Source organism: Pelodiscus sinensis, chromosome 1 (genome assembly GCF_052426305.1).
Source record: "Pelodiscus sinensis isolate ZL-2025 chromosome 1, ASM5242630v1, whole genome shotgun sequence".
Taxonomy (NCBI): Eukaryota; Metazoa; Chordata; order Testudines; family Trionychidae; genus Pelodiscus; species Pelodiscus sinensis.
The window spans coordinates 26921287-26945648 of NC_143052.1; the positions used below are offsets into that span (position 1 = coordinate 26921287).

Below are 24362 nucleotides of genomic sequence, written 5' to 3' on the forward strand. Positions count from 1 at the left end.
TCAGATATTGAGTCTGATTAAAGTTTTTACTATAACATTTACATTAAGAACAAAGCAAATTTTGCTGGAGCAAGGAGCTCTAGACTAGATTAACAAGACTGGAAAAGAGTACTCAAAAGTGACTGAAGTAAAAGGACAATCAGATATTTACTTTGACATAGGGACATATTTTCTGCTATAATTACCAATCCACTAGATTTGCAGTTTTTCTATAATTTTTGGTTTTTCTCTATTGTAGGTTAGTGCTGAATGCAGTATAACAAATGCCGAATCTGGAGTTCCCTCCAGAGAATCATGTTTCAAGGGCACTTGCATATTACATGAAGGCATATTACCAAAGCACATCCTTTCCAAGTAGGTCCTACAGGCAGTCCCCGGGTTACGTACAAGATAGGGACTGTAGGTTTGTTCTTAAGTTGAATTTGTATGTAAGTCGGAACTGGTACATATTGTAGGGGAAACTCTAGCCAAACATTTTTTTTAGTTTTGGATAGCATAGGGAAAGGTTAACTCCCCTCTAATGTTTGTTTTGCTGTCTGTTCCCCTGTTCAGAAGATTTCACATCTATTTCTGTCCCTGTGACAAACTCAGGACTAAAGGAGTAACTCATCAAATACCAAACAGCTCTGCACCATGCTTTGAGCTAATAGCTTTATTTCCACACACCACCCAGGGTTCTAGGAGGAGGGTCCTTTTTTTGCTAACACAATGAGGCCAGCACTTTGTTTGTTTTGGTGGAGTCTTTGTTTGCCCAGGGAGCCCAGCATGTATAGGGGGAGGAGGGGCGGAGAGGCTGCTTTTGTCTGCTGTTCGGCAGCCTGTTGCTCAGGGGAGGGGGCAGCCTGTTGCTGGCAGGGGGGGAGGGGGGAGGCGTGCAGGATGCGAGGCCGCGGGGGGGGGGGGCAGCGGGCGTGGGGAGGCACTTTTCCTCTGCCCGGCAGCTCTGCGGGATCCCTGTCCCTGTGGCCAGCTGCTGCAGGCAGAGGCCAGTTGGAGCCGGCCGAAGAGGAGGAGGAGATGGATTCTAGGACCCAGGTGAGCGAGCCCCGGGGACGCTGCTGCGCTCCGGGAGCCAGGCATGTATAGAGGGGAGGAGGGGCGGAGAGGCTGCTTTTGTCTGTTCGGCAGCCTGTTGCTCAGGGGAGGGGGCAGCCTGTTGCTGGCAGGGGGGTGGGGGGGGGGGCACTTTTCCTCTGCCCGGCAGCTCTGCGGGACCCCAGTTGGAGCCGGCCCGAGGAGGAGAAGGATCCTAGGACCCAGGTGAGCGAGCCCCGGGAATGCTGCTGCGCATGTGCGGGGGTTGCCTCACCCCGTTCGTATCTAGGGATCCGACGTAAGTCGGATCCACGTAAGTCGGGGACTGCCTGTATTTCCCTTATGCCATGTACAAACTGGAGGCTATTTCAACTGCAACCTCCACCAAATTGTGTGCTGCAGTTGTGTAATTTTGCTATCCTTTAAAGATCTGATTGTACAGACAAGGCAACCACTGAACAGATGTGACATTAAAGTGTCTGAGAGGTTTTTAGAAATAGCTTGTTGCAAACATGTCAGATGTTCATTGAATACATTTAGATGTACTTGCTTATAAACAGGATGCGAGTTTCCTTGCAGCAGCTACGTCTGCATAATTGGTGCTTAACATTTCACTGTAGCAAAAATATAAGAAGCCACATGCTTCCTGTTATTTACCTATTAAAAATTGTAAACTTTATGCATATGATACCAGGCCAGAAAGAGTGGTCTTGTTAGCATCTTAAATCCCTTTTCCTACTTCGAATATTTGTATAACAGCTATATATTTAAAAAAATATGGATTGCAGTTTGAAAGTTACTCTTATAACCACTAAGGGTGTGTTTACAAGCACTATAAACTCAAAATAGGCAATTTGTGTAACGCAAATGTTGTATCTTATCTTATTTCAAAATAGATGATTTTTAAATTTGGAATATATATCCTTGTGCAAGGAGGTTTACCAGGATGGCAAAACAGCATTCCTGTTATTTTGAAAACTATTTTGACATAATGGGCAGTTTGTGAAGATGCGGGGTAGCTATTTTGGGATACCTCTGGTATCCTGAAAAAGGGAATGTCTACACACTGCACAGCTATTTGGGGGTATCAGAAGTAATCCATTCAGAATTACAAAGTCATGAACATTTAGGCTTTGATGTCTACATTAGAAGCTAACAAGAGAACCAAAGGGAAACTCACATATTAATTTTAAAGATTTTTTTAAATATAATTTGCAGAACCTGCCACACCAATGGAGTTAAAGTGTCCACTGAAACTTTGCAATTGTTGCCACACAAATACATCACCAAGTGATGTCTCATTAAGTAAGCTTGTGTCAGATACAGTGAAGCCACAGCAGGAGTAAGGGATTTTCCCCCAAATCCCAACCTCATTTTAGTTTCCCAAAACAGTAACAGCAGGCCCCAAAGCAAGTTTCTATGTAAGCACTACCATTTGGATTACATGAGTTAATTAGCAGCTGCTAATCTGTAGTAGTAGCTAACATTAAATGAGGTGGAATTGAAATGGAAGTAGAAACAAGCTCTATCTGTAAGGCATCCAGCGCAAGAAGGCACTGTTCCATGACTAGGGCTTCTTCCGAGACTATTTCAGTGTATAGTGTGCTACAATAAAGCAAACGGAAGCTGGATGTTCTCCAGGTTAGAGCTTCAATTTTGATGTAGACCCCTTATCACTATGGCAACACCTGAGGTGATATCCTGGGTGTAGTTAAAATTAAACTTTTCTTCATTGACATTTTTAATTGATCTATCCATTCAGGTTTAAGTGTGAGGAGACTGAATAAGTTTACTTGAGAATTCTCAGCATGTTATTTTTATTTTGTTTAGTGTATTCATATCCAGCAGTTTCTAAAGAATGTAACCACGCTGGATCACTTTAAACTTAAGTGACATGGTTATCAGTTTTTCCTGCTCACTTCACAGAAGCTTAACAGAAATTCTTACCACAAACTCTCCAGAATACATTAGCTGGAGATCCACCCCCAACTCTACTTGTGATGAGATAAAGATCTCAGCAGCTAGGCCTAGGGCAAGGTTGAACAGTGCATGAAATCTTTCAGTGCCTGGGGCGGGGGGGGGGGGGGGGGGGAGAGGGGAGAGACCAGGCTCAAAAGCTGGCTCCCCCTGAACATAGGATCTGCCTGCCCCTCCTACCCCCACACTGCTGCCTTTGAGAGGAAGTAACATGGAGGATGAGGGGGACAGGTGGGAACTGATACCCATGCAAAGCCAGCTTTCTGTGCATGCTGGGTCCATGGACCCGCCTACCACCCCTTGGCTGCCTCCTACAGAGGCAGCCGGGGTGGCGGCGGCAGGGATGGAAGCAGAAGTCAGTGCAGGGGGGAAGCTGGCTTAAAAGCAGGTTCCCCCTAGCACCAGCTCCACGATGGTGCCGGTTCCCCCTCAGCTGCTGCCTCTATTAAGAGACAGCAGGAGAGGCTACATGAAGCAGCTTCTGCCCATAGCAAGCTCAGGCTGCCCTACAGTGGCAGCCCCTGTCTGCAAGGGTCTGAGCTCCCTGCCAAAAAGGGGCTGCTGCTGCAGACCAGCAACTAGCTGCAGGGAACTCAAACCCCCACCCCAGGACAGGGGCTGCTGCCACCCCACACTATCACCTCTGTATCAGTGGAGTGCCAGGGGGCTCCCTGGAAGCAGTTGTTAGGCCCTAGGAAAAATAGGCCTAGTGCAGTTATGCTAAAGCAAATGTAACAAAGGTTTCTGGGTAAGTCCCTGGGCAGAACTGGAGATAGGTTCAAGCAGGGACGCACCTTACACGCTTGCTCAAGTTGCAAAATGAGATAAGCAAGAAGCTGCATTTTTGTACCTGCTGTGAAGAGGAACAGTTTGTTTTGAGAACTGATAAGGAGCCTCCCTGTTTCTGCTCTCCCCATTTGTTCCAAACTCCCTGTTTCTGTTCTCCTTTGGCCATAACGAATTGTCTCCTTATTGCCCAGTACCTGTCTTTTGGGCTGATAAGAAATTGCTGATGCATTATGAATTGCTTAAGGCCATGATGTATAGTTGGCCAGGTGTCCATGGATACTAAAAGTTTCTAACCGATAAAGGAGGGTGGGTTGCTTGGGCAAATAGTCTATGACGCGACGGAACTGTCTATATAAGCCTACTTGTTAATGAAATCGTGGCTGGTTCTCTTTGGAGACGGGCCGCTCTCTATTGTTGTGTGCACCATTCAATAAAGAGCTTGTGATTGGATCTTGCTGGTGTTGCCTGTCTCTTTGCGGTCAGACAACGAACAGAGGCCGTCCGGGTTCGAGTCCCCGACACAGTCCTGTCCCCAGGAGCTATCAAATAAGTCATGTAACTGCAAAGATTTGATGTGATTAGCATGTAATTTACTAGTCATGTATCTAACATCCCTAGATAGAGGTTAATATTGTACTACTAGTGTGTCAATATTCAGATTAGACACCAAACCAAAGTCTTCAACTTCCTGCACCACTCCTATGCATTTTATCTGATCAGGAAACATTCTTTATATTTAGTCTGTCAACTTAGCCAACCACTGACATTTCAATTTTGTAGTATTCATTAACAGTCTTCAGCCTGTTGCATAACATGCCATGCATTAAAACCTTCTGCATTTTTGTGTCTAGGGTAGGAAGCAAATGGAGAGCTTTATGATTCACTAGAATGAATGGTACCATTTTAAATAAAGTTCAAGGTCCAGGACATGTTATATTCTCTCTCTATATATAATTTTTTTTCCTGCAGGACAACAGAATGATGTCATCACATCAGCTGCAGCCACAGAAGCCAAGCCTCACCCACTCCCGCCCTGAGAGCCAGGGCTGCCGCACTGCAGCCTCCACCTGGCCCTCCCCAACAGCCGGGACAAGAGCTAAAGCTGCTATGGCCTTGGTCTGGCCCTCCTGAGCACCCGGAGGCAGAGTCAGGGCTGGCAGGGCCTCAGTCCTCCCTTGCAGCCAGGGGCTGGGAGAGACAACTGAGGAGGAAAGCCAAGGCTGGAATGGCCTCAGCCTGGCCCTCTCTGGCAGCCAGGGGAAGGTAGTAAGCAGGGGGCACACACCCCAGCTGAATTTAAAAAAAAAAATCCCAAAAGACATGCATGTTAAACTGATGACAAGTGATACTAAGAAAAGAATTCCCTTGCTTTTAAAAAAGGTCTGTGCACAAAATGCCAAATGCAAGTATAATTACTATTAATGTTTTAGTCAACTGATAAAGGGAGAAAATGACTGAATTGGAGTGTGCTATCTCTTATGTACCTCTGAAGCACACAGTTGTTCTAAGTTGCTGTCTTTGAGGACTAGGATCAGTAATCCCAGCACTCCAGTTTAAGGAAATGGAGTTGATAGCTTGCTGAATACAGACACTGCAGCTCCTACATAAAACATGGCTTTTTTCTTCAGCCAACAGGACTGTAGGACAGAACTTGTTAAAAACATTACTCAACCTATTAGAACAAGTTTAAAAATAGAGACTAAAACCAATGTAAGGCCATGCCTTTATATGCACGTGAATTTGTTCCAGCCAGTCACAGTAACTACTGAGAAGTAGTTTAAAGCTGAACTACAAATAAAAACAGTACATATTAATGAAAGAATTTTTTTTTAAAGTGGAAATTGAACTTTCATCAACATGACTGATTTGAGATGTAATGAGAAGATTTTAGATAGGCTTTAGTTACCACTACACTATAGACTATTCATGTTAAATTGTGGACAGCTGACTAATCGTGTAGTTGATGCAATCTGCATCGATTACACAATTAGTCAATAAGGACCACTCTACAGAGCCACAGCAGAGGTACCTCCAGGAGCCAGCTTAAGCTGGGACAGCATTTTAAATGTAGTAACAGCTGTCAGCGCTTTTCCTTATCCTGTACGTGCCTCTCACACAACAGCCAGGCATGAGAGGGATGTAGGCACTTTCCCCATGCTCCCTTAGCTTCCTGAGAATGGTATCAAAAGCAAGCCATGTCCCAGCATGCATAACTGCTGCCCTTCCCTCCCAAAGTTCCACCCTTGTCCCCTACCCTCCCAGAATTCCACCCTTGAGGGAATTTTGCTCCAGAGCTCCCTTTGACCATGAGAGTCCCCTTACTCCATGGATGGGCAGGGGACAGGAGTTAAGCAGTATGGGTGAACAGCAGCCAATGGGACCTGAGAAGCTCTATACCCTGCAGTCTGCAAGCCCACACTGAAGTTGGCAAGTTGCAACTGTATGCTTGAGTAGGCCTATAAACAGGTGTCACTTTTTTCTTCTTTTTTGAAGATGTTACTCTGCTCTAACCATTCAAAAGCTATTAAAGTGGCAGGAAGGGTTTAACTGGGCTAGCAAAAATGAATTGTTTGGGAGCAGGGGTGGGTTGTCCCATGAATTAAGAGATTTGAAGAGAGGGCCATATACTTGAAAAGGCTGGGAACTACTGATCTAAATAAAGGGTGGGCAATAATTTTTGATGGGGGGGCAGCTACTCCAAGAATTTAGAACATGGTCAAGGGCCACACTCTTCCATATTAATGAAGGAGGTGCAAGGTCTGGTATGGAGGTTAGGTACAGAAGGGAGCTTGGGGTAAAGGAGGGAGTTTAGGTGAAAAAGGCAGTTGTGACCTGGAGCACAGGGGTTGGACTGTGACCTAGGACAAGCAATTGAGGTATTTGGAGTAGGGAGGCAGAGGGTTGGGGAAGGGAGGGTCTGGGATGCCAGAGACCCGTTCTGGCAGGAGACATACCAGCCCACAGCAGGTTCCTGAATCAGCCTCCCTCCCTGCCCCACCTCCACACAGGCTGCAATCATGTGCTGTGAATAAGTACAAGCCCTTTGTTTCACAGCTACCTGTTACTGAAACAGGCACCTCTCACTGAGCCAACCAATGGGACTATGCTGAGGGTGCGAACAGCTCCTAAAACTCCCCCTCCCCGCCCCCGGGCTGTTTTTGAAGTGAAACTGCCCCATAGCCAGGTTTCAAAGCATGGGGGTGGGGCAAGGCAAATGGGGAGTCTGTCTGGGGCTCCCCACAGCATCCGTGGGCCAAACCCACAGGCTGTATTTTGCCCACGCCTGATCTAAAGGCAGCGTCTTGCCTAGACTGCACTAGCCAAACAAAATTTGCCCCCAATTTGAACAGCAGCTCCTTTTATTGGGAATAGGCAAAAAGATTCTAACCAGAGAGCCCAGAATGAGACTACTATATTGCAATAAGGTGGAAAGCAAAGCTCTCAAAATAATCTACTATTATCTAGAGGGGGAAAGAGTATAGTCAAATGGATTAAGTGCCATGTTCAGAATTAACAATCCTTAACACCATAGCTACAAGGTGACATGCTAAAACAGTGTCTAACTTTTTTTTAAGTCAACTACCCCTTAAAAAAGTTAAGTAGCCCCAGGACCTAGTTTTCAGATACAAAATTCTCTTCTGCCATTGCAACACATTTGTGTGAACAACTTAATTACCAGGCCAGCGATGACATTTTTGAAAGTACAAAAATAAAGTGCTGTAAAACTTAAAAAAAACCTAAGTTTTCTCCAAGTTTCAGTTGTGTTGACATACTCACCCAGACTTCTTTACTCTTACCACTGGCTGAGAAACTGTGCTAGAATGTCAGAATTGTGACTGAGGGTTGCTTTGCTAGTCAGAGATAGCATTCTTCACCAATGGCTTGAAAACGCACAAGTTTGCATTTAACACCTGAACAGTTACTTATATTTTCCCCTATCCTTGTAACCAATGAGGAATTAGACCCACATATTTGAAGTTTGAGTAACTAAGTTTCATTTTATTGATGTTTCTAAATTTTTATTGAAGTATTTGTAAAACATTTTAAAGCATTGGAACGTGGCACTTCTCTCTTCTTCCCAAACATTTGCTCATTTTGGAAGCAGCGGTGCTGCTCTATGTATGTTTAATATACAGTCCAGCTCCAGTCAGAACTTGGGGGTGAAAAGTGGTTTGATTGCTAGTAAGGTTTGTAAACCTTTTTACCAACACAAATGAAAATTGTTTAACAGCACCATTTCACATATGGAGTGAATTGACAGTACCGCATCACAAAAGCAATAGTGTAGAAAATGTGAAGAGGAGAGGTACTGCTTTAATAGGGCATAGATCAGGGTTTGACTATGCAGCAGTGGTGGGGCCAGCAGCCAGTGTGCTCCTAGGGAGCCCTCCCCAGCCACTCCAAGCTGCTGCCTAAGTGGCAGCCCATATACAAAAGGAGCTGGCTTCAAAACTGGCTCCCCACGTGTAGGGGCTCTCCACCCCTCAGGTGCTGCCTCTGATACAGCATTGCAGGGAGCAGTCTTAAAGGCTTGCTCTCCACATGCACCAACTCCTGCCTTGGATACAGTGGGGGATGAGGGTGTACAGCCATGCACGTTAAGCCTCAACTCCACCAGTAATCAGTTAACTGTGTACATGAGTACAGGTTAACAGCCCTAGGCAGCATCACAAAAACAGGCTTAAGAAACTCACTGAACTTTTGGGAAAGAATCAAGAAGAGGGAGGAGAGAAAGAAGCTGTTAAATATAGAGGAGTGGTTACCAATCAAGATTATCAGCAGATCTTGGAGTCTGCCAGGTGATCCTGATTTGTTTGGTCAGAAAGCCATCAAGCACTGGCACTGCAGTTGCCCCTCCACCCACTGTCACACTGCTCCTGCCCTCTGCCTTGGAGCTGCCCTCCCACAATCCTCCTACTTGCTGGGCAGTGTGTGGGAGAGAAGGAGAGCACTGATGTCAGGGTGCAATGCAAGTTTCTCAGAAACACAGTCCTGCACTCTTATCTCCTGACCCAATACACATGTGAGCAGCTGTTACTTCTTTTACTGCTTGCAAAGTGTTTTTGGTTTGACTGGTCTGTGCATGTTTTTATTTCTCTCATACTTAAGTTTGAGTAGTGAGTTCTAAAATGCCTAACCTGTCATGGCTGCAGTAATTATCCCAATGGCAATTGCTGCTGCTGGAAGTAACTAGAATGGCCCTGCAGCCCCTGAGAAGTGAAGAGCACAGGTGGGTGGGGGTGGCGCCAGCTGCTGTCCTTGCCTGCAGGCACCACTCTTGCAGCTCTCATTGATCAATAATGGGGAACTGTGACCAGTAGAAGCTGTGGGCTCAGTGCCTATAGATGAGAAGCAGCACCCAGCACCATGGAGCCATTTCTGTACATGCCAGCTGCTTTCAGGAGTGATGCAGGGCTAAGGCAGGAGTAAGCCTACCTTAACTCTGTTTCATGACCTGGAAGCAGTTGCAGTTAAAAGTGTCCAGCCAGAGCACATTTCCCCCCCTGCTCCCAACCTCCTGCCCTAGACATGAATGCCGAATGCCCTTGGACCTAAACTCGTTCCTGGAGCTTGCACTCTGAAACCTCTTCTAGACCCCAATCCCACACCTTGGGCTAAGCCTAAAGCCCTTTCTACACCTCTAACCCTTTTACCCAAGACCAGAGCCTGCACCCCAGCCTGGTGAAAGTGAGGGAAGGAGGGTGGAATGAGCAGGGTGAGGCCCAAAAGAAGGGGTGGGGGCAGGGCCTCAAAGAAGGGGTAGGAAGGAAGTAGGGTATGGGTACTGGAGTTTGAAGTGTCTTACACAGCACTTTAATTGGAAAAAAGTGATCCTGTGGTTAAAAGAGGTTGGAGACCAATGGTATTTAGAGCCACAAGACCAGGAAGCAACAGTATTTTGTTTTATGTAGCAAGCTCATAATAGGCAGATTTCTTACTTAGAAACTTGTATGGAATCCTGGTGTGGACTTAAAGCATTAAGAGTTAAAGACACAATTTGCTCATGTCAGACTGTTTAACACTGTAAGGCAATATTTAAAAAAAAAACCTTTCCTACTTTCTTCTGCAGCTGCTAAGCCGCATCACTTATAAAGTGAGGTAGAACACGGAATGTGTTTTGTTCTCACACATGTACAAGAAAACCAGTTATTGCAATTACACACAGCCTGGACATATACAAAGCCCCAGGAAGGCTTTGGAGTATCACCGGAGTCACAGCTCCAACAGGTGGTCTTCTTTAAACCAAGACAAAATCATCACACCAACATGACATCTTTCTAATCCCCACTGCCAAAGGGTCATTTTAGTATCTTGCCTAATGGCACAAACATGCAAGACAGTTACAATTAAATGTTATTTCAACTCTGGACAGAAAAGTCAAATTCAGTTTCTACAGTTCTCTGGGGTCACCTCTATCTATGGAGTGGGAAAGGTAATGTTTTTTAGTTTAAGAACTGATGAAATCAGTGGTATATTATCTTTCCCCTCTGGGTTTTTTCTATTTCTTCTTATTTCCATTTTGACAAGCTGAATAGTTATATACTTCTGAGATGAGGTGCAGTTAGCTTCCAATATTGTTCTCTTCACTACTAGCCTGCAGCATAAGCATCTAGTTTATAGTTGTCACCTATTCCTCCGCCTGTTTTCCCCATTTGTTACATGAAGTTTTAGTCAGTTTAGGCTAGTTAACGGAAGGTTTCTAGAACAGCAATTTTAGTAATACTACTACACCCAAGCTAGGACCTATATTAAACATTAATACACAACTCTGGTAAAAAAAAAGATTTTTTTTGAGCATTATCTACTTTCTCCCTTCCCTCTGCTCCCAAGTGCTAGGCACCACACCATTAGAGTCACCATAATGCCACAAGAGCTGTACAACTAACATTTCAGTCAACAGCTGCCCCCAGGACTCTATGTACATAAGAGTCAGTGGGCCCTTGTACAGATCAGACCCTCATCTTTTCCTATTCTCAGACCCCCAAATTACCCATCTCCAGGAGTGGATGGAGGAAAAGAGTAAGCAGTGCCACCTGTGTATGCACTACCACTTAATATAAAAGGAATGGGATAGGTATACATGAAGAGGAACCCTGAGCTTCAACAGGGAATCCAAGGGGTACCAGCTATCTATCCTAAGTCCACCTCATCAATCAAATAAAGTACCACATTAGATGAAACTAACAAAGAGGTACAATTCCAATTTAAAAAGGGGACTAAGGAAAGGTTTAAGCTACAATGATGCAACTGCACCACTGTAGAGTGTCTTAAGCACTGGTGCGGATAGCACAAATCCGGCATGGGGCGGGGGGAGGAGGGGAAGAGGCAGTTCTCACATCCTTGAGCAACGGAAGTTAAGACTTTAGTGGTAATGTAGGCCTGCCCAAATTTTTCTAGTCAAAAGGGGGCCAGCCTCTACTCAGCAAGCTAAGAGTTTCCTCTACCCGGCCTTCTTTTCCTCTGTCCTGTTTAAGGTCTTTCCTTTTTGTAAGCTTCTGCTTGCACCTCACTGTTTTTTCCACATTTCCCCCCCTCCCAGCTTTTGTCAAGGTTGCACTACATCTCTTTTGGGAGGGATTTCACAGCACCAGAATCAAGCAGATTTTAAGTATATTTGTTTTCACTGTGCTTCTGTGACAAAGGCGGATACAACTGTGGGGCAGAACACTACAGGCATGCTCTGCGACTGTAGCAGTAGACAGAGGGAGAGACCAATACAAGAAATTGCAGGGATTCTGGAACAAATCTTGGTCTTTCAGCCTGCAACACAACTGGACTAGTTTGACCTATAAAGTATGCTTTAAGTGTAATCACATTTTTAACACAAAATATTTGATTGGGATCTAGTATAGAGTATTTCCTTCATTCAATGCCAATGTTCCTAAAAAAAGCCTCCGAAACTCACATCTTTTCATAAAGACCAAACAATACAGAAGACAGCATCTCCAGGATTTACACAATTAAGACTGTCAGTCCAAGTTTAAGAACCTTCTAACCTCAAATCATTAGGTTAGCCATTTATTTCAGGGTCTAACCTTTGCATTTCTGTATTAAAATTTTCCTATGTGTAATCCAAGGGTGTTATGACACTATTTGATTCTGGATAAAAAGGAGGTCCTCCTCCCTTAGTGAAGTTATTTGGAACTACTATTGAAAACTACTATTGAAAACTTAAAGAAAATGTCTAGTGGCACCTTAAAGACTAACAAAACATGTAGATGGTATCATGAGCTTTCATGGGCACAACCCACTTCTTCAGAAGACAGAACCAAAGAAGTACTTTGAGCAGAAGGCATGCTAGTTATATGATCAGGGTAAGAGGCTGTAACTGGGACCACATTTAGTTATGTAACTAGACTCCTAACTCGCACATGTGACTTATGGATCAGATAGCATTGATTTGGCAAGTCATTATTTGGCAAGTCATTTACAGTACTAATGTTAATGTGACAATACACAAACTCCAGGATAATAGGTCCGATAAGGCACTTTAAGCTCCCCTTCCTCACTCAGTATTGTCCAGACAGACGTGTAGAAACAAAAATATAAATGAACAGATTAAGAGGGATAACACATTAGTCTCTAGATGGAGAAACCATAGACTTCTCTACAGTTTCACTTTCCACATTTCTTGTTCTTTAAAGTTTTAAATATGGCATCTTTAAAAGACTATCAGGATTACACAGCCTGTAAAAATAGTCCCTGGAAAAGTTATTATGCACATATCCAAGAATTAATACTTTGGAAATAGTGTGATTACACCAATCATATTTGTTCTATCTGCGGTATGAACTCTGTTATTTAACTGCCTCATGTTCTTAGTGAAGCTGTTCCACAATAGAAATGGGGATCACCCCAACCCCCAAAATAGTATTCAACTTTCACGACTGGTCTATGACTTTTCCCTTAGTAAGCCACCTCTGCAAATCGATCCAATGTTGGGAGAGCACCCCAGCTCACAAAAATGGGTCTATTAACAAAACTGCAGAGGCGACTAGGATAAGTGTCTTACTCACACAAAGAGACTAACACACACTATCATAGGAAATCGAAGCAAAGAAGTTGCTCTTGCAAGTGAAACATGGAGAACCAAAACCATTTGAGTCACCCAAACCGGATCGCAAATATGACCTAATTTAGATAGCAGCAGCAATCACCTTACAACCTTGTCCGGCAGTAATGGAAAAAATTACTCCCCGCCTCCATGCCCGCACGGAAAAGGAGGGGCTGGGGCAGGGAGAAGAGCGAGAACTTTCTTCTGCAGCAGCTAAGCTCAATGCAGAGGAGGGGGAGGAGGAAAACTTTCCCCAGAAGGAGCTGCCACATCCTGGGGGTGGGGAAATGGGACGAGAAGCGAGAACTTTCCTTAGTAGCACGAACTACACCCTCCTGCAGATGGGCAATAGGGAAGGAGAATAAAAATCCACCCAGACTCTCCAGCCTGGGGCGGGGATGAATAGGGCGGGGGAGGAAGCGCAGACTCTCCCCAGCAGCCGCCTTCTCAGCCAGCTTGGTCTGCAGCCAAACAGCCCCACAAGAATGCAACGCGGTCACATGACCTCCGGCGGACGTGCAGCTCCTGTCCCTCTCCAGGGAGACCCCGCGCCATCTTGTGCTGACGCAGTTATAAATACAAACGGTCCCTCTCCCCCTGCTTATCTCCTCACAGTCCTGGTACCGCTTAGCTTAGGTGATGGTTGTCAAGGCCTTCACGTTCCCTTCCCGTGAGCTTGCCTCGCTCTCCGGGCCCTCAGCCTCCCCAGCGCCGGGATCATGGCGCCTGTTTTCTCCCTTTGCACCAGCCTCCCCAGACAGCTCCTCAGCCCTGCCCAGCTGCGGCTGCCCCTGCTGCAAGATGATGTCAGCAGCAGCCAATCCGGGCGCCCCTGGGCAGCCCAGCCAGCCTGGTGATTGGCTTCAATGCCGTCCGCTCCCCCCGCCTCTTCCTCCTGACTCAGTCCTCACCGCGGTTCGCTGCGGAGAAGTGGCCAAGGGAGGGGGAGGGAAATAGGAGAAAAAAAGAGCCAACGAAAAAAGCCAAACAACCAAACCCAGCAAGACAGCAGCCGCCATTTCGCGCAACAGGCAGAACCCGAGCGAGCAGCCCAACCAAGCGCCCTACGGAGAGAGAGACAGAGAGAGAGAAACAGAGACACACACGCGAGTTAGACAGGAAAAAATACCCTCAGACTCCGCCATGGCCACAAGACGTTTAATCCCTCCCTCCCCCCATACTCGAGGTCTCGTTACAGCCGCCTCCTCCGCATCCAGATCCCTCTCGACTCCTGTCTGCTACAGCAGCGGTTCTTTAGCCCCACACGCCTCTGTGCCCAAGGTACGGGGAAGGGTTGGCTATGGCGGCGGCTTCCCCAGTCACCCACTCGTGGCGGCTCCATCGAGGCAGGGTAAAGAGCTGCCAGCCCAGCTTTTATGTGGTGCACCGAGTTTGCGCACTGAAGAAGGCTCGCTCAGCCCCTGGTGGGCGTCGAATAAAACCCCAGCCGCCGCCGTTTCCCCTCCCTCCCTCAACCATCGCCGGAGGGCGAAGCCAGGCGGGGAATGCGGGGTGGTGTGTGGGCAGCACACGCAGGGAGGGTGGGGGTGGGAAGAAGGGAAGGTGCTCAGTATACACACAGGGGCTGCGCCTGTCTCACGCGCGTACCTCTCGCTCCGCTATTGATTAGCGCTAGTCAGGGCAGCCTAGACCAGCCCCTACCCTAGTGCCATTAGCTAAAGAAGAGGCTCGCAAACAGAGCTGGCCCTGTCCCTCGTGTCTCATTCCTCGGAGGTTCCCTTAGACAGGCCCGCGCAAGATCTCACTCGCGGACTGGCTTCCTCAGACAGACCTGCCTTAGGTCTTCACCCTCTGAGCGTGGGGGAGGGGACCCCCCTCAATCAGTAGCCCTGCATCGTTCACCGAATGGGCTTCAAACCTCTAACCCCTCCTCCCGTCTCACTCTGTGTAGGGGAGACTGCCTCGGGCTGGCAGCCTGCCCCACAGTCCGGGCTGTCGGCACGGCTGGCCTGGTCTCACAAGAGGTCAGAGGGCAGGTTGGCGCCGGGGACTCGCTCGCGGGTAGGCTGAAGAGAGGTTTCCGTGTCTGAGTCCCTGGGGAAGGCAGGGGCTCGCCGCAAGTCAGCGAGACGCGCGTTAGGTCACCCGCAGTATCATTTGGGGCCCGAGCTCCTGCCCCTCCCCCCATACACTCAGCTGTACGGTCGCCCTGAGCCCTCACCGCCCCAATGCCGCTCCCTACGCAGCCCCTTTGTGGAATTTTTCGATCGGGCTATCCAGCCCTCAAACAATGTAATAGCACGAGGAACGACTCTCCCCCTTTGAAAAATGGACAAGGCACGAGGGAGGACTTAACGGACACAGACAGCGCTCCAGCCCACAAGCAAAATGGCGGCTGTTTGGCTTCGCCCTGGTAACCTTGCCCCTGCCGGGCGGGACGGGTAAGCCCCGTGCAGTGGGAGGGAGGGGAGAGCGGAGGACGCCATTTTCCCAGAGAGAGGCAGTGACATAGAGGGAGCGTAGGAGGCTGAGAGGAGGGAGACGGGAGCAGCAGCGGCAGAGGGGTTTGTACATAGGTCCCAAGGTAAAGGCGCTTCCCAGCAGGGTTCTGAGAACCGAGCCGGTCTGCAGGACCCCTCCGCTCACTCCTCTACGCCAGAGTCGGCTGAGGGCTGAGTCCTGACCAGTTTAGGGACATCCGCAGTGGGGCCGTTGCATTATTTTGGTTGGGATAGGAAAGGGGCTCCGCTAAGTGGGTCCTGCTGCCTGGCCTGTGACCATTACAGGTGAGTCTTCTGTTATGATGATCATGTCCTGGCGAGGAGGGAGGGGGTTCTAGTAAGGGTTAAAACGTTAGAGGGGCATCCCTTTACATCTGGGAGGGGTGGGGTGTAAGATCCCCCTCCCCCCAAACCACCGTGCGTGATTATGTATAATTTGCTTTGGATTGTGTTTTAGGTTCTCTGGGTTGGGTTGAAAATGTAAGGGAGTCGTTATATCTTGTGAATATGGCGGGTTACTGTAACTGGAGGCGCTGAGGGGATTTTTTGGCAGTTATGCAGGATTTATACATGATGATTACAACCCCAAACAAACCCAAGAGGGGCTCTTAGGTAACATGCAACATATATTTATGTAGACTCAGAGTTTAAGAACAGGCATGTGTAAATAGTATGATTACGTACTGGGTTGTATGCATGAAGCTTAGAAAATAGTCTCCCCATCCTGTATATTTTTGTTCTGCTACTAAAATGGCTCGCTATAGGCCTAATCTCTCTTCCTTCCACACCCCCCAGCTCCCTCCCTCCCTCCTTAATATATCGTCTGTGGTGTAACCTGAACAAACGGAAAACAGTTCTAAAGAGTTTGTGTCAATTTAAAAGGGGATGATTCTCCCCATCCCTTTTGTAGAGATGGTCAGAAGCCCAAGGCATATTTATAATATTCCTCTTTTCCGTCTTGTTTTAATTTTTATATCTAGCATTGGCATTTCCGTATGTGGTGTATATATCTAAATCTTTTTCTTGAAAGATATTAGTAGGAGTAAGCCCTACTGCTGCAGACCTAGGGGAGGAGAAACAAACGGTCCACTGTGTAGTACTAAATAGGGTAGAAGAAACATAATGTAGTCCAATTATAAAGGTCCTGTATTCCCCAATACTGGGTCATTTAGGAATGTGTGGTAGCGAAAAGCCAAGCCCTCAGGTCCCTAAAATTGTGTACACTACGTTTTATTAACGGCAGAACTTAAGAATGTGTTAGCCTTAGTTTATTTACATCATTCTAAAGGGATTAGTAACGAAAAGGCTTTTTTTGGTTTTTTGAGACCTGCCTCAGTGAACTGAGAGAGATGGCTATGACCGTAGGTAGCATACCTAAATGCTTGACCATAAACGTCGTACCTTTTACGTTACTTATAGTAAATGTGGAGTAAAAATTGTAATTTCCCTCTTTTGTCCTTTAGAGATTCTAAAAATGGCGGCCCCAGGCTGATGTTGTGGTAATCTAATCAGCTCGGGTCCTCCACACCCCATGCAGTGCGTTTGTCTGCAGCACATTACTAGCTTGTTATGCTTAAATGAAAAGGCTGGTTTCTTCAAATCACGTACAAAACATGTCTTGACTTTACTATGAATAAAATGCTGAATCCCAGCTGATTGATTTTATTGGTTATGTGTGTGAAAGGCAAATGAACGAGACCACTTTTACCGCTGGGGGTGGGGGAAGACGATAGACTCAAGTAGCTTCTTTGGGGGGAGGGGGTGTTTGTATCTTTGTGTGATGTATGCCATATTAATCTCTTCACTTTCGTTTCAATAATGTTTTGGAAGAATTCCTATATCCATGCTAGTTAACATATATGTGTATCAAAATACAGTCTTTTGTTAAACACAAGGACCAGTAATACTTACCAAGAAAGAAGATTAAAACAATCTTAACTAAATTCTTAGTGATTGCATTTGGGAAAGCCAGGTTAATCTTTGACAAAATATGTTCTTTATTGCAAATGGTGGTATTAATATTATTAATAACTAACTAAAACTATTTTCCCCAAAATATTAATGTAACACTTTGATAATGTCCAAGAAAATAAATAGAGAAAATAAAAACCTGTTACTTTAGCTTCAAGTAGCTTACATGTAATTTTTCAGCATGAGCATCTTTTTTGTTAATTCATTAAATATATATTGTGAAGTGTGAAAACTGTCTGATAATGAACATAAAAAATAAGTGAAACTACAGTACCTACTGTTTCTTTCTGTCCCAAATGACACATGAACCTTTTATTATCATCATAAAAAGATGATGGTGTGTGTGTGTGTGTGTGTGTGTGTGTGTGTGTGTGTGTAGCAAAGAAGCAGTCTTTTAGTAGTTGATATATTGAACACAATTGATAGACACACATCTCAGGAAATTTGTCATGTTTTTAATGTTAAATTTACAAAAGGTAAATACAAATTTGTAAATTCAAACTCCTGATGTCCCTAATTTAATAAGATGCAAGTTCCCATTTTAGTGTATTATTGGAACCTTCTGGATTTTAAGAACCAAATGCAAAATACTGTTCCAGTAGCAAGCCATTTTTCACTGTGTAAATAGTTTTAACTTATGAATATTATTTTTGTCTACTTTGGAAGAATTGATAATTTGTTCTTTATATCTGTATCAGCTAAGCAACCAGATTTTGAAGGTATGCATTAACAGCTTTGCAAGGCATGCCTTGTGTGTGGTGAGGCCAAAGGCGGAGTGATTTAAACCACACAAGTAGTGTATTAATAGGACAAGGCATGCATTACTGGGACAAATATTGCTATAATATGAATTTTTAAAATTTAAATCCATGTATGGTTTTACTCAGTTATACATTTGTAATACATTAGGGCTGGATAAAAGGTTTGTTGAAAACTTGTAGAGTTTTCTTGATTAGGATTCTGGTAATTCCTGTAGATTTCTATGTTTGATTCTATTACCTAAGTTTCTTATGGTAATAGGACTTGTGTGCAAATATCAAGAAGCAAAGGGGCAGGCATATCTTACACCTTTAGATGGCAGTTTCAACATGACTAGGGTAATATAAGCCGAATCTGAAGTATAATCCGAAATATTTGGTTTAAACCAATGTCCTGTACCTTAAAAGTGATCTGAAAAGCATTTGCAGTATAAGGAACATTTTTTTTACCACTAGACTTCCTTGGGAATCAGAAGGTCTTTCTTGTGACATTGTATGAGTCCCTTTATCTCTCTTTTCCCATGTGTAAAATGGGGATAGTAATTCTTTACCTCACAAAGGTGCTTTAAAGCTAAATTCATTCATGTTTTTTGAGAAACATGGCTATTATGAGAATAAATACCACAATAAAAGTCTATACATAAATTCAGCAGATATATTTTCAATTTTAAAAAATAGATTATCTACTCAAAAATGATCTGAGATGTAGTTTTAAAATTTCAAAATCTTTAACGCTCTGTTTTATGTTCCATATGTACCAGTATCTTTCCAAATGTCAGACTCAATATGCGAGTAGCCTTTCAGTCATTTGGACTCCCAAGTACAAAGGCCATCAATATGTTTTGGGCATCTGCATTTGGAATGTCGTAGTGTTATCTTGGGATATCAAGAGAAAAATATTGGGAGAAGGTAAATACTTTCTTAGCATATTTTCATGAAATTACTAGGACTCAGATTATTTCTGTGGAATAGATTTCTGTGTTTCAGTTTTCTTGTCAAACTGGTTTTAATATTTTGTTGAGAATTGATATTTATTAAGCACTTTGAAATTCTCTTATTGTTAATGTTAAACTAAACTTTCACTGGAGTCTTGGTAATCAATTTTTTGTTTTCCAATTGATTTCAAATGTTAGTCTCTTTAAAGGTCTACAGGATTATCTGTAAAACCCCATTCCCCAAGGATTTATGCACATGCTTAATTTTATTTAATTTGATTTTGTTAGGATTAATTGCAGAGCATAAAGACAAAATACCTGTGTATTAAGGATTGAGGCCTTAATTCTCTTTGAATGTACTCAAGTGATTCATTGTGAACACTATAAATTAGTATATCTCAAATTTTAACATTGATTAGGTAACAAATTGTTCCAGAGTCAGAGGAAAGTTCCTAAATGAGCACTTTGTATAAGATGTGGGGAAATCAATTTGTTGTTAACTGGTTCTTGATTTGGTGACATCAACTCATTTTATTTACATTTGATTATAAATCTATCAAAAGCAAATTCTGTGGAACTGTGACCTAGGAATAGGTAGTGCATTTAAACAAACCATGGTACAGATACAGTAAATCAGAATTGATAGTAAGATTGAAAGTGTATGTTCAGTTTTTTAGGGATGCCCTGCCTGTGTGGACTTCAGTTAAATTCTGTCTGAATGCATCTCTTGAGAATCTTTGTGTTTTCCATAGTTTGAAAGCTAAAACTTTAACTTCACTGAAAACCAGGTTTCTCTCTAATTACAGTTATCTTGTTTCTACTATCAGCCACAAACTAAAAATGTTAACAAAAGTTAATCTTCTTGAAATAATTGTTTTGCAGAAGATTTTGGACCTTTTTCACAATACAAAGGAAGAAATAGTGATTTTGCTATAATTTGCCGAGATGAAACTAATTATGCCTTTTTTGGTAGTATTTGTTTTTGTATTAACTGCTAGAAATTTGAGATCACTGAGATTTTTCCTCTTATTTCTTAGATTTTGCTGGTGGCCAATTAGCTAATTGTATAGAACAGGCCCTTATGTAATGTATTATAACAGTAAAATTTATCTTTATGATTATTGTGAGCCTACATAACTTTAGCTATCTAGGTACTTTATTGCTTCTCTTGCTTTAATTAAGCCTAGTTGACAAAAGGCCTTGGTAACTCATACTCAGAAGTAAATGTTTTCATAGATCGAACAAATTATTTGCTGATACTTCTACTTTATGTTTTGAAGGAGTTTTACATCATGGACCAGCAAAACAATTTTTGTTTTACTTTTTCCCAAGGGATCCTGCCCATTCCTTTCATATTGTCTTTCATTTAGATCACAATGTACTAATGAAAGACTTAGTTGGGAACAGCTGAGCAGTCAGCAAACTTGAAAATCAGGCCATTTATTAAGGTGTCAAAATATGGGCTTAGGTGTCTAGCTTTTGAAATTTTGGGTCTCACGTTCTTTTATTTGCTTCTAATATCTGCCATACCACACAAGTTCTCATTTGGAAAGAGACGATCCCTCCCCTTGGTTGTGGGTGTGGTTTTTGTTGGTTTATTTTTTGGTCAGGAGACTATTTTTGGGTGTCATGAAACTTCAGTAGATCTTTTGGATTCTGTGAAAGCAATTATTGTTGAGATAAACCCACTCGTGATTTAATCAGAGTAGAACTAATTTAATGGTCTTTCTTGTGCATGTTTTATAAGTGAAATATAAACTAAATTGATTTATTTTTATATATGGAACCCTTTATTCTTTACTCTATTGAAAATGATGAAGGAATTTAAATTTCGAGAGTGAAGGCAATATTAAGTAATTCTAAAGTCAAAACGGTAAACAGTTAAAATATCAATGTCTTGGATCCCTTTATTCAAAAGACCATGGCTAAGTATTTTAAATGGCTTAAGTTTGTAAGGTGTTCCAAGATAAAACCAATTTTTTCTTTTTCTAGCTTAACAAGTCTTAGAAATATATTGGATATAATTGAGACTTTTCTTGTATTATGTCTTGAACTAGTCAGAGGAGGATAACTCCTCAACTAATAGGTGTGGTTATAATAGGGCCATGGTTAGAGCCATCTATTACATGAAACAACTTACATTTTATGCCTAGACAGCTGATCATGTATTAATAGTTGATCTGAGAAGAGACTTCCAATGCTGTGAAAATATTTTTCACTGTGAATGCTATTTATTTTGAAGTTGAGGAATAGAGAACAATAGGTGTGTTTTTAAGTTTTTCACATATTTCAGTATTTTGAGGGAAGTGAAGTGGGATCACAATTTTTTTTTATCGTCACTTTTCTCAGAATACGGTTTTAGAATTGAGATTGTTGAATGCATAAGAAATCAGAAACTAAACATTTGTTTTTATAATCAACTTTTGACAAAAATACAGTAATATCAATGTATATCAGGACAGATCATCTCTAATAGCAAAACATTGAATTATCTAGTGGGGGGGTTCAGTTTAAACTTTAAGCAGTTGATAAAAACCCACTTCTAATTTATTAATTATGCAGATTTAAAAAAAATTCAAAATAGAAAATGGAAATATTTCCTGAATTTTTTTTAAAATAATTCATTTTCTGTCACTGCTGTTCTCATTCATTTTCAAGTCATGCACAAGAGCTGCTTAGGATTTTTTTGTGTTTGAATACAAGAAGATACTGAGTGGTCAATAGTTGCAACTCCTGCCTGTCATTTGGAAATGATTGTTAAAGCCGTAGGTTAATACAACAGATGTTAGTTCAGAATTATGCTGTCAACTAAAACCCCCTATAAAAATCAGCCCTTTTTTGAAAGAAGAGAAAGCACCAAGCTACGAAAATAAATAGATACTGGAATCCCTACATAGAATTGCAAATAAAATTTAGTTTCGGATGGAATTTGCACAGATTGCTAATGTTTTCAGTTGCAATGTCTTGAAAATGAGAACTATAGTTTGAAGGTGATGGAAAATTATTTAAATTCTGTGTGCTGTGATTTTCTTGAATGTGACTGAAAGAATTCTTGGGATTAAAACATGTAGGAATATGTATACAATGATATTCAAACCAAGAAACCTAGCCCAGATTGGGTTTGTGATGAATTTTTGTATTTAATGTACTTGTTCAATATAGACAGGAAACTCCCAACAGTGAGGAAAAAATTAAAAAGGTATTTATTTGAAGGATTTAAACTTCCAGTCTTCCTGGGTTTGGATTCCCAGACTGAATCCAAAGGATCCATAAGGAGATCAATCCTTCTTCAAATTTCTGCAGGTTTTCCAAAATAGGGATGTAAAATCCTGTTTGGTTAGTTAACTAGTTAAACATTAAATTGAACCAGTTAACAGATTAAATGGGGAGGGAAGCAGCCCGGCTGAAGCAGCACCCCTTGTGTCTGGAGCAACCCCTTTCTCATGATGGATGGGGAATTTCTCCAGCCCCCACTGGTTAACCATTCACATCCTTGTTCCAAAGACATAACTGGAAGCTTGATTCAAACCAAATTCAACATATGGCAGTATCAATGAAAACCTTAGAAAAAATAGAGTTTAGCTGAAAGATCAGTTTTTGACTCAAATGAAATAATTTATCTTCTGGGTATTACAAATTTGAAATACCAAGTGGAACAAAAACTGCACTGAAATCTCCCAATACCTGAGAGTTTTTTTCATGCTGTTTATCAACTAGGGATGCAGGATGGATTTGAATTAAATACAATTTATTTAAATCATGATTTAAATTGCTAGTCAGGAAAACTCAATTTAATCATGGGTTTCTACATAAAAGTACATTCTTATTGGTTGTTATAACTTTAATACATATTTTTCACAACTCAGATATAGATGTAGGTTTCATTTTTAGAAGACATGCACTATACATTTTTACAGTGATTTATTTTGGAATCTTTCCAGGTTAATTTTATAGCAGTATCAGAAAATGAATGATTGTTTGGTTATTTCATTACCAAAGGTAATTGAAGCAGTTAGTTCACCTCCCAGTGACTTCATAAATATCTCCAATTCAGCATTTGTATTTGGAGGATTTTCTCGCCAAGCTGTATTAGGATAACATCGCCAGAGAGACATTTAAATGCTTTATTTAACTAAAACAAAGTTACATATTCTGGATTTTTTTCTTCAGCAAACATTTTAACAAAGCAAACATGAATCTTTGTATTTAAACATTCCGTTTTTTTAAAAATCGGGTTTGTTTTTTGTTTAACTAAAATAGTTAAATGAAATATTTTAAAAAATCAAACTTAAATTGACTCTGTCAGCCAGGTCAAAATGAGGAACTTAAAATATTGGTTTCTGCAGCTAGCTCAGTTGTCTTCACCTTCATTTTCCTTTTTGTTCATAATCTGGAAAAGAAAAATAAGCTTTCTGCTTTTTTCAGGTCCAAAATGATTTCTCAATTTTGAAATAAATTAGTGCAAAGGAAGAAAATATTCTTTCGACACCTGCAGAAGAAGCTTCTGCTGCTAAATTTAATTATCACTTACAACAGTCTCTGAATCCAAGTGCTCAATTGACTTCCAGTTCAATGGTGTAATTTTTTTTAAAATCATTATCAGGAAACACATTTCTTGAATGGTTCACCCTTAGCTCTGAAGCTTGTTATAGTTGGCATTAAGAATGGATGATTGCTGGATGCCCATGTCATAGCCAACTCCTCTTCTTCAATAGTTAAAGTTTGACCCGGATAATGAGTATTGAGAAATATTTGCAAAAAAATGAGCTGAAGATAGTGCTTTTCCCATTAATTTTTTTAAATGCTTGTAATTTAACAATGTCATTGCGTATTTCTCTTTTTAAGATCTCACTCATTTCCTTCCATAGTTCAACAGTATCACCAATAAAACAGCTATTTCCCTGCATTTGGTTCAAGGCTACAGAATATTCAGGCATGTGTTCCACTATTTCTCTTAAGCCCATTGTTAAGAATTTTGGCTGCAACAGTGCCACTATTTTTTCCCACTATTTTGTTTACAAACTGTCATCAAATTAGGTCCATTCTTGATTTTTGCACTCAAAACAGTCCAATACTGAGTTCCGTGACATGTCTTGTGGAAGAGTTAGCTTGGTTTCTCCAACTTTTTTTCTTAGAGCAGCTGCTGCAAAGTAGTTATGGAAATATTTTGCAAATTCAACATTAACCTTTATTTCTGGAACACTGAAGTCTTTGGCTAAAAGGTGCATCAAATTAGCACTGCAACTGTATGTTATTAGCTTGGCACTCTCTTCTATATTTTTTCTCATCTTGGATACATTTGCAGTAAGGATATTAAGAAGGTAATTGGGTAATCGTATAGTTGATACAATTTGTGTTGGCTACATGATAAGCTCATAAG

General features: G+C 42.3%; 1 protein-coding gene and 1 long non-coding RNA gene across 10 annotated transcripts in view; one reads left to right on the plus strand and one right to left on the minus strand.

Annotated features, from left to right (window-relative positions):
* The window catches only part of LOC112543784 (uncharacterized), a 69655-nt gene extending 55531 nt beyond the window's left edge, over positions 1–14124 (minus strand). For 3 of the 4 annotated variants that reach the window (XR_012898132.2, XR_012898131.2, XR_012898130.2), the window contains exon 1: positions 12960–13751. This is a non-coding gene — a long non-coding RNA (uncharacterized LOC112543784). Of the gene's footprint in view, positions 1–12959; positions 13752–13985 lie in introns of those variants that run through there. The other variant, XR_016348503.1, reaches the window with a different exon arrangement.
* KMT2E (lysine methyltransferase 2E (inactive)) overlaps positions 14003–24362 on the plus strand; it is a 144778-nt gene continuing 134418 nt past the window's right edge. For 2 of the 6 annotated variants that reach the window (XM_075909827.2, XM_089775432.1), the window contains exon 1: positions 14831–15603. The gene's annotated coding sequence lies outside the window, so the exon portion shown is untranslated. Of the gene's footprint in view, positions 14138–14823; positions 15604–24362 lie in introns of those variants that run through there. The other 4 variants (XM_075909724.2, XM_014580821.4, XM_075909672.2 and 1 more) reach the window with 4 other exon arrangements.